Raw genomic sequence first — 14,012 nt, forward strand, 5'->3', positions numbered from 1 at the left:
CAGTGCTCGGTTAAAGGCACAAAAAAAAATACGCAGTATCGAGCATGACGGTTGTAAATCAATGAAAACAAATGCACGGTTGAAGGAATAGAAAAAAAATATACACAGTATCTTACAGTTCTCCATTTGCAAACTGAATTCATTGTCCCTGGAGTTATATCGATGTCATATCATAATACGCAATGGTCATAGTTCATACGAAAACTTGCTTTCGCAGTCCACATGTCACACAGTTGGCTATAAATGAACGAACCGAGCTTTTCATGTCATGGCAGTAGAAGCCTCTTTGCATTCTGCTGAGCGTCTTTTTGATCCCGGATGTCCCGAAAGCTTGGCAGCATGATTCAAATGTAGAACGTAATTACGAAGCTTCAGGGGGACTACCAATTGGAGCATGGTCGTAAGCTTACTGTTAGTGTCATGTCGCTTGTACAGATGTCCGACAACCATCTGTAATTGCGACCACGATAACCATAAGTTATGCGTACTGGGTGTGGACCGAGTTTCTGGAGGTGTTACCCCTCCTTGGCTGTTTAGACTGCTCCTCAGCTGTTAGGCGTAATTGCCCTTTCGCCCCCACTAGAGGAACTCCTCACAGTTGGGTAGAGTGTTGCCACGCTGACTGCAGCAGCCTGGGCTGACTGAGCTGAAGTGCCCTCAGACCAGAGTGAGAGGAATTCCTCCCACTGCTCATTTGAGAGCTAATTGGTGAGCCAGGCCAGTGCTCTCCAATGCAACAAAGCTGCCACAGTGGAGCTTAGCCTTACCCTCAGCTCTGCTGGACGTCTCCAGCCCATGGTCTGAATCAAACACTCCATTTCCCTTGCCAAATGATCGGACACTTCCTAACTGTACTCATTTGGTGCCTCGTCATCCAATAGGATGAGGAGTTGTTCCAGATCGTCGCTAGAAGTTAGCGCTCCGGCAAGGAACCGCAAACAGCCCTCTTGCTGCAAGCAATACTTCCCTGAGATGGGATCACCAGAAACAGACCACTGGAAGGTGGTGATGCCCTCATCACTGACCCTGAAGTCAAACTCCCCTCTTTCTGTGAACTGCTTGTCGGGAGAGAACTTGGGGAGATGCTTCCTGTTGCTGCGGATGGTGCCACATGCAAGAATTCCATCCATCTTCAGGCCCTCCTTCAGTGGCACTGAAGAGAAGTAATTGTCAAAGTATACTTCATACTTTTTTTCGAACAAGTGGGTTGGTGAATAAGTGCACCACCTTCTCCCCTAAACCATACCCCTCTGGGATGGCAGACTCTCCTTCACATCCGCACTTACCGTGGTACATTTGAAACTGTCCTATGTACCCACTGTTGTCAGCGCAAGTCCACAGTTTATACTCTCTCTTGATTGGCTTCATTGGGTTGTGCTGCTTTAAGGTAGACCTCCCTTTGAACAAAATCATGCTCTCATCCACGCTCTGCTTCCCCGTGTGGTAGAGGTAGGCAAAGCACTCATTCATTCCATCCACAAGTGGTCGAAGTTTGAAGAGCCAATCAGTGTTCTCAGCTGGCATGGTCAAGTTGTTGGTGTGAAGATTGCTGAGAATGTCAGAAAAACGCTTTCTGGGCATTGTATACTCAGTGATGGCCACATGCAGATCGTGGTCACAGCACCAGTAGTCTCTCCATGAGGGCAGGCGATGGTATCCCATGAAGAAATTGATGCCAACAAATCCCAACAGTTCATCATCGGTTAAGGTTGGGAAGTTGTGACCTTTCTGTGTAGCATATAGGTTGGTTTGATACACGATATTCTGTAAATGTCTTCATTGAAGAAGCCCAAGAAGAAGCTCATGGGTGCAGAGGTACCTTAATTGGAATCCATCCTTTTTGCAATAGTCTGCTTCCTGTTCAAATGGTGCTGGTATGTTTCTTTCATTGATTTCATTAATTTATGACATGTAAGTACTGTATACATGTATATGTAACATGAAAAAAAACAAATCAGGACAATCTTACCTTGACTGTAAATGGTCAAATTTCCTGTGAAATGTTGACGTTTGGCATAGCACTGAGTACACACGTGTAGACAGAAAGCACATTGTAGCTGTACCTCACCCCAGAGGGCAGCAAACGGCTTATTCTCATGAAATAGGGACTTGGGAGTCCCTACAGGCAGGAATGGGGTAAAGATAATTATTAATTTTGAAAATATCATGCTTTGTTCAGCGTGGGACTGAAAAGTCCCATCGGGCAGGAAAGGGTTAAGGGGGATACCTCTCCAGCATTCCCAACCCAAATTTTCTTTTAAAAAACATAACACTGCACTTGGTCAAGAGCAATACTATAGTGCAGCCTGGGGCTTTTGATATCATACACTCGTAGCTGGATGAAAAAGAAAAGAAAGCCTCTCAAACTTCTGGAGACCTTCACTCACACAAGAGCGGGCCAGAAATTTCTTGCATACTTTTCAAATCTCTCATTTACTGTCACTTACATCTCAATTACCATACATGTAATATTGTATTTCATATGAATATTACTAAATTTATGAGTAAATGGTACAGAAAACTAACCTTGAATTTGATGGAGTTTCAGAGCTTGGCTAGTCATGTAGTCATCTGTTGGAGTCAATGAGGATGGTCAAGAAATATTTTCTTTCAATTCGCCATTAACACTGCCAAAAAAAAAAAAGATAATAATGACCATAAGACGGGAAAATGCCCATCCTACAAAATCCAACTAAATCAACCCCAAATCATCCAATCACATCAAAATCAGAATTTAACACCACTCTTAGTATCAAATGTAACAGGCGAGATAAAAGACAAACTACTAATCTAAACACGCTGTGACCAAAATGGTTCTGTAAGACTACGCGGCACAGCATTGCGGAACCCAAGCCTCCACCTCACTGGCTCCCAGTGAACAGCAATGGATGTGAATCTGCTAAAAACGGTGGACGTGTGCCTTGACCAACTTCCGGCATACCCAGGAGGGTTTGCCTGCATCATGTGCATCTGTCCACCCCTGGAGATGGAGCACGAGACCCTTACCCGCTGCTCCCAGCTGAAGGCAGGTTTTAAGAGGGCTGCTTGCCCCTGCCACTTGCTGTCAGTCAACCTTCAGTGAACGAGGCAGGTGCTGCCCATGCAGACGGTGGTCCAGCACTGGGTGTGGACCAAGTTTCTGGAGGTGCTACCCCTCCTTGGCTGTTTAGACTGCTCTTCGGCTGTTAGGCGTAATTGCCCTTTCGCCCCCACTAGAGGAACTCCTCACAGTGGGGTAGAGTGTTGCCACACTGGCTGCAGCAGCCTGGGCTGACTGAGCTGAAGTGCCCTCAGACCAGAGTGAGAGGAATTCCTCCCACTGCTCATTTGAGAGCTAATTGGTGAGCCAGGCCAGTGCTGTCCAATGCAATAAAGCTGCCACAGTGGAGCTTAGCCTTACCCTCAGCTCAGCTGCACGTCTCCAGCCCATGGTCCAAATCAAACACTCCCATTTCCCTTGCCAAATGATCGGGCACTTCCCAGCTGTACTCATTAGGTGGCTCCTCATCCAATAGGATGAGGAGTTGTTCCAAATCCTCGCTAGAAGTTAGTACTCGGTGAGCTAATTGGTGAGCCAGGCCAGTGCTCTCCAATGCAAGAAAGCTGCCACAGTGGAGCTTAACCTTACCCTCAGCTCAGCTGGACATCTCAAGCCCATGGTCCGAATCAAACACTCCATTTCCGTTGCCAAATGATCAGGCACTTCCCAGCTGTACTCATTTGGTGATTCATCCAGTAGGATGATGAGAATACAGATGCCACATGAGCTTACCCAAGGTAACCCCTGGGCAGCCTGGGTACGGGCATTGTTGTCTTCATACCATAGCCCTTGGTTGTTCTGGGGTGAACTCCGCTCCTCGCTTATACGATCAAGGACACCCCTTCTTCCCAGCCTTCACTGGACCTTTCATATTAACCTTCTTAGTTGGTTTTGATGGCTCTGGTTTTCTTTTGAGGTTCCCTCACTTTTCCCTCTTGAGGTGTGTGCTGGGATAAGGGACGTGGATGTGTTGGCAGTGGTATCTCCACCACAATGGAAGGCTCCCCATTTTCTGAGGTGGTTGTCTCCCCAGTGGGGGGGGGGGGGGGGGGGTCTGCCCCTCTGCCTGGGAGTCCTCCTCCATCAGGGTGTCCCTTTCCTCAACGGAAACATCGACAGGTTCCCCAACCCATCAGCTGTGTCATCCCTCTCAGGAGGAGCTGGAGCCTCTTCCTTAACCGTTACTTCAGATAACCCCTCAGTTTGGCTGGACACCTCTTGAACCGCAACAAATGTGTGTCGGATCCTCTGAGATGCATTTGCAAAGAACAAGGGGTGGAGTGCTAACACTCCAGGGAGGCGTGGAGCTGACGTTGCATCCCACCAAGGTGTTGGTGGGTCAAAATACAACTTCTCCAGGACAGACAGTCCGGGAGCCTCCTTGTTCCCTACTCCCTCAGGGGCAAGAAACCTAAGGATTATCTCCTCATAACCCATGTGGTCCAGGAGGTACTCGTGTAGACATACAATCCACGCGGAGTCATCTACGGTGATTGCCCTCTGGAACTGTACATCCAGAGCATCCAATACTCTGGGAATCCCCCAGTCTGGTACCAATCTTACCCAGACACTTGGGTGAAGGAGGCGTCCCTCCTCCGATGCCCTTCCAATATAACTTCCCATAGACTTCTTACACTTGAGAGTACCTCCTGCTTGTGTTCTAAAGTGGGACTAAGCACACATGATGTTCATTAGCTGTTTTATCAAGATGAATGACAGTACCCCCTGCCAGAAATGGGCACCCTGCTGTTAACTGGGTTGATTAGACAATTGAGAGGAAACAAATCTTCTCCTCTCTGCTAGGAAAGGCTTCACAATTAATCCCAGGAGATGGACCTGTGTAGATTGCTAACATTAGGTGACTAGAAATAGAATGCTGTATCTTATCTATGGTGCTGACTAGCTATGTAGACACAGTGAACAAACACTTTTACCTTCCCTTCACCACTCCTGTTCTTCTGTTGTTTCAACAGCTTGTACTCCATTTTCATTCTGTTGACTTTCTGACAGACACGGGAGGGTGACCATGCTTGGCAAACCCAGCTCAGCCAGGTGACAAGAAATTTTGATGAACCCTTTCCATAATTTGATCTGTCTAGGTCTGTTCAAAATTCCAGGGTGCGTGGACGGGCTTAGGATGCCCTGAATATGGTAGGACGACCAAATGTTTATGAGGCACAGGGTCTCTTCTTTCGTCCAAATGGCCCGGCCCCTTTCCTTCTTCCAACATAACGAAGAACATGAGCCCTCTTAACCCGTTGAGGATGAATCTTGAGTATACTCGGGCAGGTGTGTATGGGAAATGTGTGTTGTAGCAAAATCAAATCGTCCTCAACTGGTTAATATTACGTAGTTAGCATGCACTGAACCAGGTGGAAGTAGTACTATTAGAAGAAGACGACAAAGAAATAGAGTCTAGGCCTACCTACATTTTTAATGTTAGAGAGTACAAGTAGCTGGAACTTCTAATATAGTGCAACTAATCCGTAGTGATCTTTTCACACATTGATACGGAATGTGTTTTGTTTTTGTTTTTAAATTGATTGAAAAAAAATCTACTGCAACACACTTGTGATAGTGTGTGTCAGGGTAGTTTACTTGTTGGCGTTACAGTGGGTCTTGGCATTGACTCCTCATCCTGGATATTCAGAAGAATCTTCTACGAGAAGAGTAGAGTCTTGGCCACACAGGCAGGATATGCCAGGTGTTGTAGAGACCATCCACAAAGCTGCTGCAGTCAAGAAGCTGTCACTATCTCAATAAGTTCTGTAACTTTTTAGCTGATTCTGGCGTGTCATCAACCAATGATGACAGCATCTATACAAGAAACAAAAGAAATTACATAAGTTTATAGAAAACCATGATCCTATACTATCCACTCTAACTTTCTCCACTCATGATAATCTCAGATGAGGTGTCTATGTTGTCATCACTGTCTATCTATCAAAAACTGGTGACTTTGCCTGAAATGTCAAGGAAAACTTCATATTTCATGCATATTTCCAAGGTTGTGGGTTTTTTTTTTTTTTTGTTTTTTTTTTTGTTTTTTTTTTATGAGCTACTTTCATTTGGTTGTATTTTGTAGATAAAAATCTTTCTCCGCGTTCAGAGAAGTCCAACATACAGAATTTACACACGTTATGAAGAAGGAATAACCAGGTACCGTAAGGTGCCCAGCATATATATGTAGAGTGAATATCATAGGTTTTGAATCAGGTTTTGAATCAGGTCTTTGCTTCCAGATCTCTATTTTGTCCAGTCTGGCCCAGGGGGATGCATGACTACCTTTGACTTGACCGTCAGAAGATTGGGAGGCATCAGCAGCTCTTGAGCTTTGCTATTGCCCCATCCCCTAGCGACATTCGACTAACATCATGTTAGTAACTTACCTTTACAATCTGGCTTGACTAGTCTAATGCTACTCAAGCCAGAAAGTGACATGTTTAGGTTTCTGTATTGTCTAGAGGGGTTTTGTTTTGTTCAGTTTGACCTGGACACAGTTTAACTCTTGTGCATGAAAAGATAATATTCTTTGACAGAACACTTTAGCATTGATGTGTTGGGTGACTGGCACCATATTTAGAAGACCTGCCAAGTTTCTATACTTCAAGGCTCTTGTTGTGGCTGTTGGCTGGGTCATGCAAAACTAAGCCACTTGTCTGGTCTGTCAGAATCTCTTATTTCAGGCAGACTGTCAACCAACCATGTGATGGCCGATTCCTTCTTCTGGGGTATAAACAAACCACAAAGGATTGGATGGTAGGAGAAATTGAAACTCTCAGTCCATAAAGTACTTTCCCTGATCTGATCAGTGCAGTCTCCTTTATTAGTACTGTCCAGGGTCTTGCTGTTCACAAGTACAATACACTTCAGTAATTGGTGGCTCCTCTCTGGCACAGCTACATTGTTTTTTTTTTTTTAAGCTACAAATATGGAGATCTTACATTAGTACCACAGAATGCAGCACTTTTTTCACCTGATTTATTTGCTTTGGCCGTGTTCCACATGAAGAATGTTTTTATTTTTCACATAACTGTGTCTTAAAATCTCCCATCTAAATCTTTGAATAAAAAGGCAAATAACTCAGAATTTTCATCTTTGCCAATAATGGGCCCACAGTCATCAAGTAGGATTTCCTTAAACTGTCAGCCCCCCCCCCCCATAATATTTCATTGTTCTATTAAATGGAGAGGATGAGGTGTAAGAATGTAACCATGCATGAATTTGTAAGAAAGTGTCAAAACCAAACCAAGGATCACCTTTCATGCAATACTTCAAGGTCTATTTGATCATATGTAAAAAAAAAAAGACAGTTCTGACATCTTTCTCAACATTCTCTGTACTTTTAGATGGTATCACAAGTTCTAGGAATGTTGTGACATCTCTGTGTTGTTATTGTGGTAAGCCAACAGAACTGTCTTTCCTTTTTTGCTAAAAGTATATTTACTTTGATGTTCAGGCCCAAAAGTGAAGTTTCAGCTCCCATTACTTTGTGCCAAACAAAATATTGTTTGGACATTTTCCTCTGTATTCTTCCCTGTCTGTCATAGTTATCATTTGTAGAGGTATTGCTTCTTTTGGTGTATAGATATAATGTAGCAATATTCATGTATTTTACAAATGAACTGTCAATTCAATTACATCTTTATCGTTATCCAGCTATGTGTTGACTGATTTGTTTTTATTTTGCTTGATTTTTGCTCTTGGGCATATTTATGCAATCCCAGGGTTAGAGATAAGTGTTACAAAAATGTACAGTACAATGTACAAAATGAATAATGCATGCTATGAATTCATGTGTACTGGAAAAGTTAGTGATGTATTCATAATTTCTACGGATGCATTATGAGGAAAGTAAACAGATTGGCAGCTGTAAACAATAGAACAAAAATCGTTTGTTGTCTATGCAGTTATGATGAATACACACCTTTTGAAGTCTTTGTAGTCATTTTGTTGCAAGATGGCAGTTGTACAATGCAATGTAAAAATCTTCATCACTTAAAATACGGTACTTGTTTTTATGACTGATTGAGGTACACCACTTGGAGTTTAATTCTCATAAGGTACTTCTACTTACACTGTACTTGTCATTACCTAGCATGTCCTGTCAGTCACATCTAAGCAGCTTGGTGTTAAAATACTTGCCAAATGTATCATCAAGTATCATGTCCATGATGTAGAGCAGTGATGTTGATGTTATATAGTATACATTGGCAGAGACTGTTATTCCATTCCACGATGTGGGTTTGTGTCTTGTGTGAAATCGCATTACCGCATTCAATGGATAACAAGGTTTTATCAAAACACACATAGTTTGATATTTATGCATCAAAGAACAAATTTAATACAAGTCATTGTTAATTCTCTCAGCACAAGGTTTGCGATCAGAGGGTTTGGTGAAAACTCATGCATAATGCAATAAGACTAATAACAAATGGAGATTTATAAGTGTCAGTACTTGTACTTAAAAGATAGATACAGAGTGATGTGTGTTGGCATGTTCAGTCTTAAATCGAACCACACCTTAGTACGTTAGGCTGTGCAGTGGTGGTGCTCTGTTCAGTCTCCTCTTCTTATACTCAGTGTGGCAAGGCACAGTATGCTGTAACATGCTCGCAACCACGTAGCTTTTTGAGCGGCGCAATCGTATCTACCTCAGCTTGCGTGAAGGTGAACGTCTGATGAATAGTTTGCGCATGTGGTCTGGCAACATGCAAGAATGTTGCACAGCGCACTTTTTCAGGTTTATCTGTCAGTTGCGTTGCTTTCTCATATACCTTGAATTCCCTTCAATCCAGTCGGAGAAGTTTCTGGCAAGATTCCCTTCCAGGGACAGCGGTCCTGGTGGCCTTTTCGACTCACTCCTGACACCATGTAAAGTTGTGTCAAGCACAAAATTGGTACATGTTGACTCTTTCAGATACATTCGAAGAGTGGTTTTATTTCACTACATTGTGTGTGACACATCAGTGGCAATTACAGCTGGCCGGTAGGTGGCGTTGTAGTACGTACGTAGTACGTACATTACAGTTACCTTAGCGGGCTACCTAGCCCAGATGGGCATATTATGCCACTGCATGTTTCAGTCCAGATCGAATTCAGTCACCTTCAAGACACATTCTGGCTCACTCCGATACACTTTCTGAAATTGAGACCAATAATATTGTGAAATATTCTGATCAATAAATAAAGAAATCTAATTATGCATCTGCTTTCATCTTTAGATTATTACTGTACATTAGGTGTGTTGACTGTGTGGTAATTTTTTTTGGTACTGTACTTGGATAGAGTTGTAAACATTGTACAGCACTGGATGTGTGTGTTTTAATTGCTGTATGAAAGACAAATTTGAATGGTATGCAGGAAAATTACAAGTTAGTCTTAATGATAATAATAATAATTCACAACATTTATATAGCGCATTATCACATGAAATGTCTCTAAGCGCTTCTTTACTCTTTTCTTAAATAATTGACATTACTTTGGGGTTTTTTTTTATTTCTTTAGCTTGCTGATAGAAGTAGAAAGATGGAATTAATATAGAGCTATGATGTCATGTATGAACTTGTTTGTTGTGTGTCTGGGTATCTGTCTGTATTACAATGTGTATACCTGACGATTAGTGTGTTTTAAATAGTTTCAGTCTCTGTGACCTAGTCTTGCCAATTTTTTTGATTATCAAGGATGAATTATGCATTTATACCAAACAGCAGAAGCAGAATTTTAGTTCTCTTGTTGCTTGTTAACAGATATATTCTGCTTTTGTGTGGTGACGTGTGAAAATTGATTACGAGTACTCAAAAGAACAAAAAGAATGCCCCCCCCCCCCCCCTTTGGTAAACTTGGTTACACTGGACATTGCACTTTTTGAATAAACAAACAACAACAAAAATAGAGCTACTCTGAGAACAACAGTAATCAATTTATGAAAGACTCATGTATAAATCAAGATTGTCCATTCCTGTATGTGTGGATTAAAGGGAAATTCTATCTCAATATCATATTGCTCTTTATGAAGACAGGAAAGTCAGAGAAGTACCGTTAAAGTGGTGATTTTTTTTTTGTGGGGGGGGGGGAATAGGATACATATAATGGTTATGTCTTGTAAAAGCTTTGAGTGTAAGACTAATTGGCAACTCTGGGTGATATACACATTGTGCAACTCTCCATTTGTTTTGCACCGCAATTGAACTAACTTTCATTTTTCTAAAAATTTGGGGCACAGACAGAACTTACATACGAAACTGTTTTACTCTTATTCTATGATACATACCAAGAACACAGTTGCCTATTTGCCTTACTTCTCTCTATATTTTTACAGTTCAAAACTTTTTGCGAGTGTCTGATTTTTTTTTTCAAAACTTTCACTGAGCTACCTCTGTAATTTGTTTTCATACAAAGCAACATAATATCAGGATGGAATATTATATCAACCTGTAATAAGTATCTAAAAACGACTGAAATCATCATCTCTAACTGCACAAAAAAAAGACACTGCCACAATGCTCGATATGAATTGTGATAATAACATTTTATGTACACTTGTTCAGTTCTCTTACTCGGTTCCAACAAAAGTCCAACTTTCTGTGGACAACTCTTGCGATTATAACTCACAAAAATAAGAGAAATGCAATAAGAAGAAAGTGGATTACAAAAGAAAGAAATCACACAGTAAAGACAGTTTTCTCACTTAAAATGTACAACTCCTTTAGCAAATTCACAGTTTAACCATTCTTTAAAAGTCTTTAGTTTTTTTCCCCTGAAATTACAAGCATGTGACATATCAATGCAGAGAAGTTAACAGGAACATATTACCTTGCAATCAAACGTGTAATGAATCAATTGCGCATATTTTGCCAGGAGAGATGTGCATTTTTATGTACATTCTGGCAACGCCCAACAAACAATCATAGCACACTGTCAAGAAGTCCTGTAATGGGAGTCCCTTCAGAAAGGTACCTTCAAAATAATATTTTGAAGGCACCTTTCTGAAGGAACTTCGGCTTATTTGCTTTATTTCTCAAACTGGGCCACTTTCAGAGAACTGTTCCTTTACGATTCAGATATTATCTGAACATATTGCCTCATAAAGACTTGGACTCTTTAATCCACAAAGCAACACTTGTGTGGATGTTGTTAACATGGCATATTTCACATTGTGGACATTCCCACAAAATGTTGCACTTGTCTAACTATCGGAAAAAAAAAAATCTACACACATTCTATTTGGATATACATTTGTATCTACCTTTGTAAAAAAAAAAAAAAATGATAATAATAATGATAATAAAAAAAAATGAAAAAAAAATGAAAAATCTGAAATGAAAGAAAGATATTATTCACAGGGGTGAAGGTTCAGGTGTAAGTTTCTTCAATTTGTCTCCCTCTACAAACTAAATTTTTAAAGATGGGAACTGCTGATCTTTGTAGAGGGAGACAAATTGAAGAAACTTACACCAAAAACATTCTTATCTGCAAAATCATAATGAAACGGAGTTCACTGAAAGTAGCTCAGTTTGAGAATCAAAGCAAATAGGCCGAAGTTTGCACTTTTACAGTAGACAGCCAGATGAGCTGGCTGCATATTTAATGCAAGGTACAAAACTAAGACTAGCTTTCAGTTTCCATCAATGCCCAGGATGGGAAACAGCAGCATTCGTTGAATACATGTACATGAAAAAGGAAAAAGGGAGTTCCAGAAACGTCGAGGAATGGTGGTATTGCTGCAGCAAAACAAACTACCATGTAGAGCACTTGCAAGCAAATCAGAAATATACCCAATGAAACATATTTATCTAAATTGACTTCTGCTTTCACATAAGGTTTTCAAAGGATGCTGTCCATGGGCGACAAGACCTCGAGTATCTGAAATTTTGGTAAAAATGTCTTTTTTTATTAATGGTCAGATAATCAGTTAACCCGATGAGGACGAGTCCAGAGTATACTCGGGCAAGCGTCTATGGGAAATGCGTGTTGTAGCAAAATCAAACCGTCCTCAACAGGTTAAGTAATGTCCTGTCCAAACCCTAGCTGTCTTACCCAAAAAATGAAGCCACCATGGCATGTCAAAGGAAAGGCTCTCCCATTTGATTTAGTGCTTCTCCTGCCATATTTTTTTGCTCTCCTGAACATTTGACATTTTGTAGATAAGAGGTCTTGTCGCCCCAGCAACGTAATGTATCATCAATCAAGGCTTTACTACCATTACTGGGTAATGACTCTTTGACCTATATGAGTAGTATTTCATTCTGTATTAGCTCTCACCTTAAACCCTTAACTGTGTTTTACTTGCCAATGGGCACTCACAATATAACAGTCGGCAAACAAGGATTATGTAATCCCAATTCCAACTGCATCACCTAGTCAGTCAAGAGGAGTTATGGAACTGATACATGTATGTGTTTGTGGTGGGTTGTCAAACTTCTTGCATGGGAGTTAAGCAATAAAGGGATAAAACCAAAGTGGTGCCAAAATGGCTCAGCATCACATTACAACTGGACGCATAGACATGTCATAGGTTAATGCTAGTTTTCCCATCCACGCCAACTGTGCGCCGACAGCAATGTCTACTTCTGCAACCAGGCAGAGAATGTCCTAGCTATAATCCCATAGCATGCTGTATAAAATCATACTATCATCACACACTGGTGTACGGTGACACAGTACTGATTCTTGCCTGTGCAGCATTAGATGAAAATTGAGTAAAAAACAATGAACAAATACAGGTGACTTCCATTATAACAATGTCAAGGGGATCAGCAATTTTCTTTTGTTACAATGAAATTTTGTTATAGCCAATCAAATGGGGTGTATAAAGATGTATAGAGAATGATTTCAGGACTTGAATTCTAACTTCGTTGCAAGAAAATTTCATCATATTAAACCGTGTTCATTATATCGGAAGTGCACTGAACCATAAAATGAAAACTTAACAAAACATATGTATTCAAAAGTTTTTGCGAGTCCGCAGATGTTCACAAAAAGTTAACAAAATACTGAAATATTGACTCAATCACATCCACAAGTCCAATGTATATCATCTCCAATGTGGGATATGAATAGCATTCTGCTTCTTGAAAAGGGATATCTGTCACTCTATTAATGTGGTTCTCAATGGCAAAATTTAACCACTCATGCAAATGTTTCACAAAGCCTGATTCCCAAAATATCATGTGAGAATGATAAGGGCGTAAAGTTGCCACTAAATCCAGTGTTCAAGACAACTTAACGCCCTTCTAATTCTCAACCGATGATTGATGCAAGCTTACAAAATATCTGACAAAATACAGTAGGTTGTAAAGAACAACAACAAAAAAAAAAAACAACAGGCCATTGGACCCATTTCAAATCGATACATTTCACAGTATTCATGGACACTTGTCTTCCCACATCGACAAATAGAACAGACTTTAATCTGTTGCCACAGAAGGACAAACATACCCATGTGAAGACAGTTTATGGGTCATGATCCCTTGAGAAAGATATCTCACAAATTGTTTCTTGTACCTTACTACGTGCAACAGGGCTTCTTGAAGTATTTGAATTGTATGATGAACTGTCATTCATTGTATGTCAAAATTCAGATTATAACTGCAAATTTTACACTCTACGGAGAAAACATCATGGGTGTAGAGAGCATACAAAAACAACACATTTTCTACCAAATGTTGCTAACCAAGGAAAACACAAACACAGGACTATTTTACAGAAAAAAAAAAAAAATCCCTGAGTGAAAATCATACATTGGACATACCTGCACCCAAATATATGTTTACTTCTCTAAAAAAAAAAGTAACAGCTGTAAACTAAATGTGATGTTTGTTTGTTTGTTTGTTTGTTTGTTTGTTTGTTTGTTTGTTTTCAAACTTGTTTGACTTTGCTTGACTTCAATCTGGGGGAATAGGTACACACAAGCCAAATTTGTGGCAGTCTTTATAATTCATAGTGTAATGGGAGTCATGTTTTGAAAGAC

The sequence above is a fragment of the Diadema setosum genome, chromosome 4 (genome assembly GCF_964275005.1).
Source record: "Diadema setosum chromosome 4, eeDiaSeto1, whole genome shotgun sequence".
NCBI lineage: Eukaryota > Metazoa > Echinodermata > Echinoidea > Diadematoida > Diadematidae > Diadema > Diadema setosum.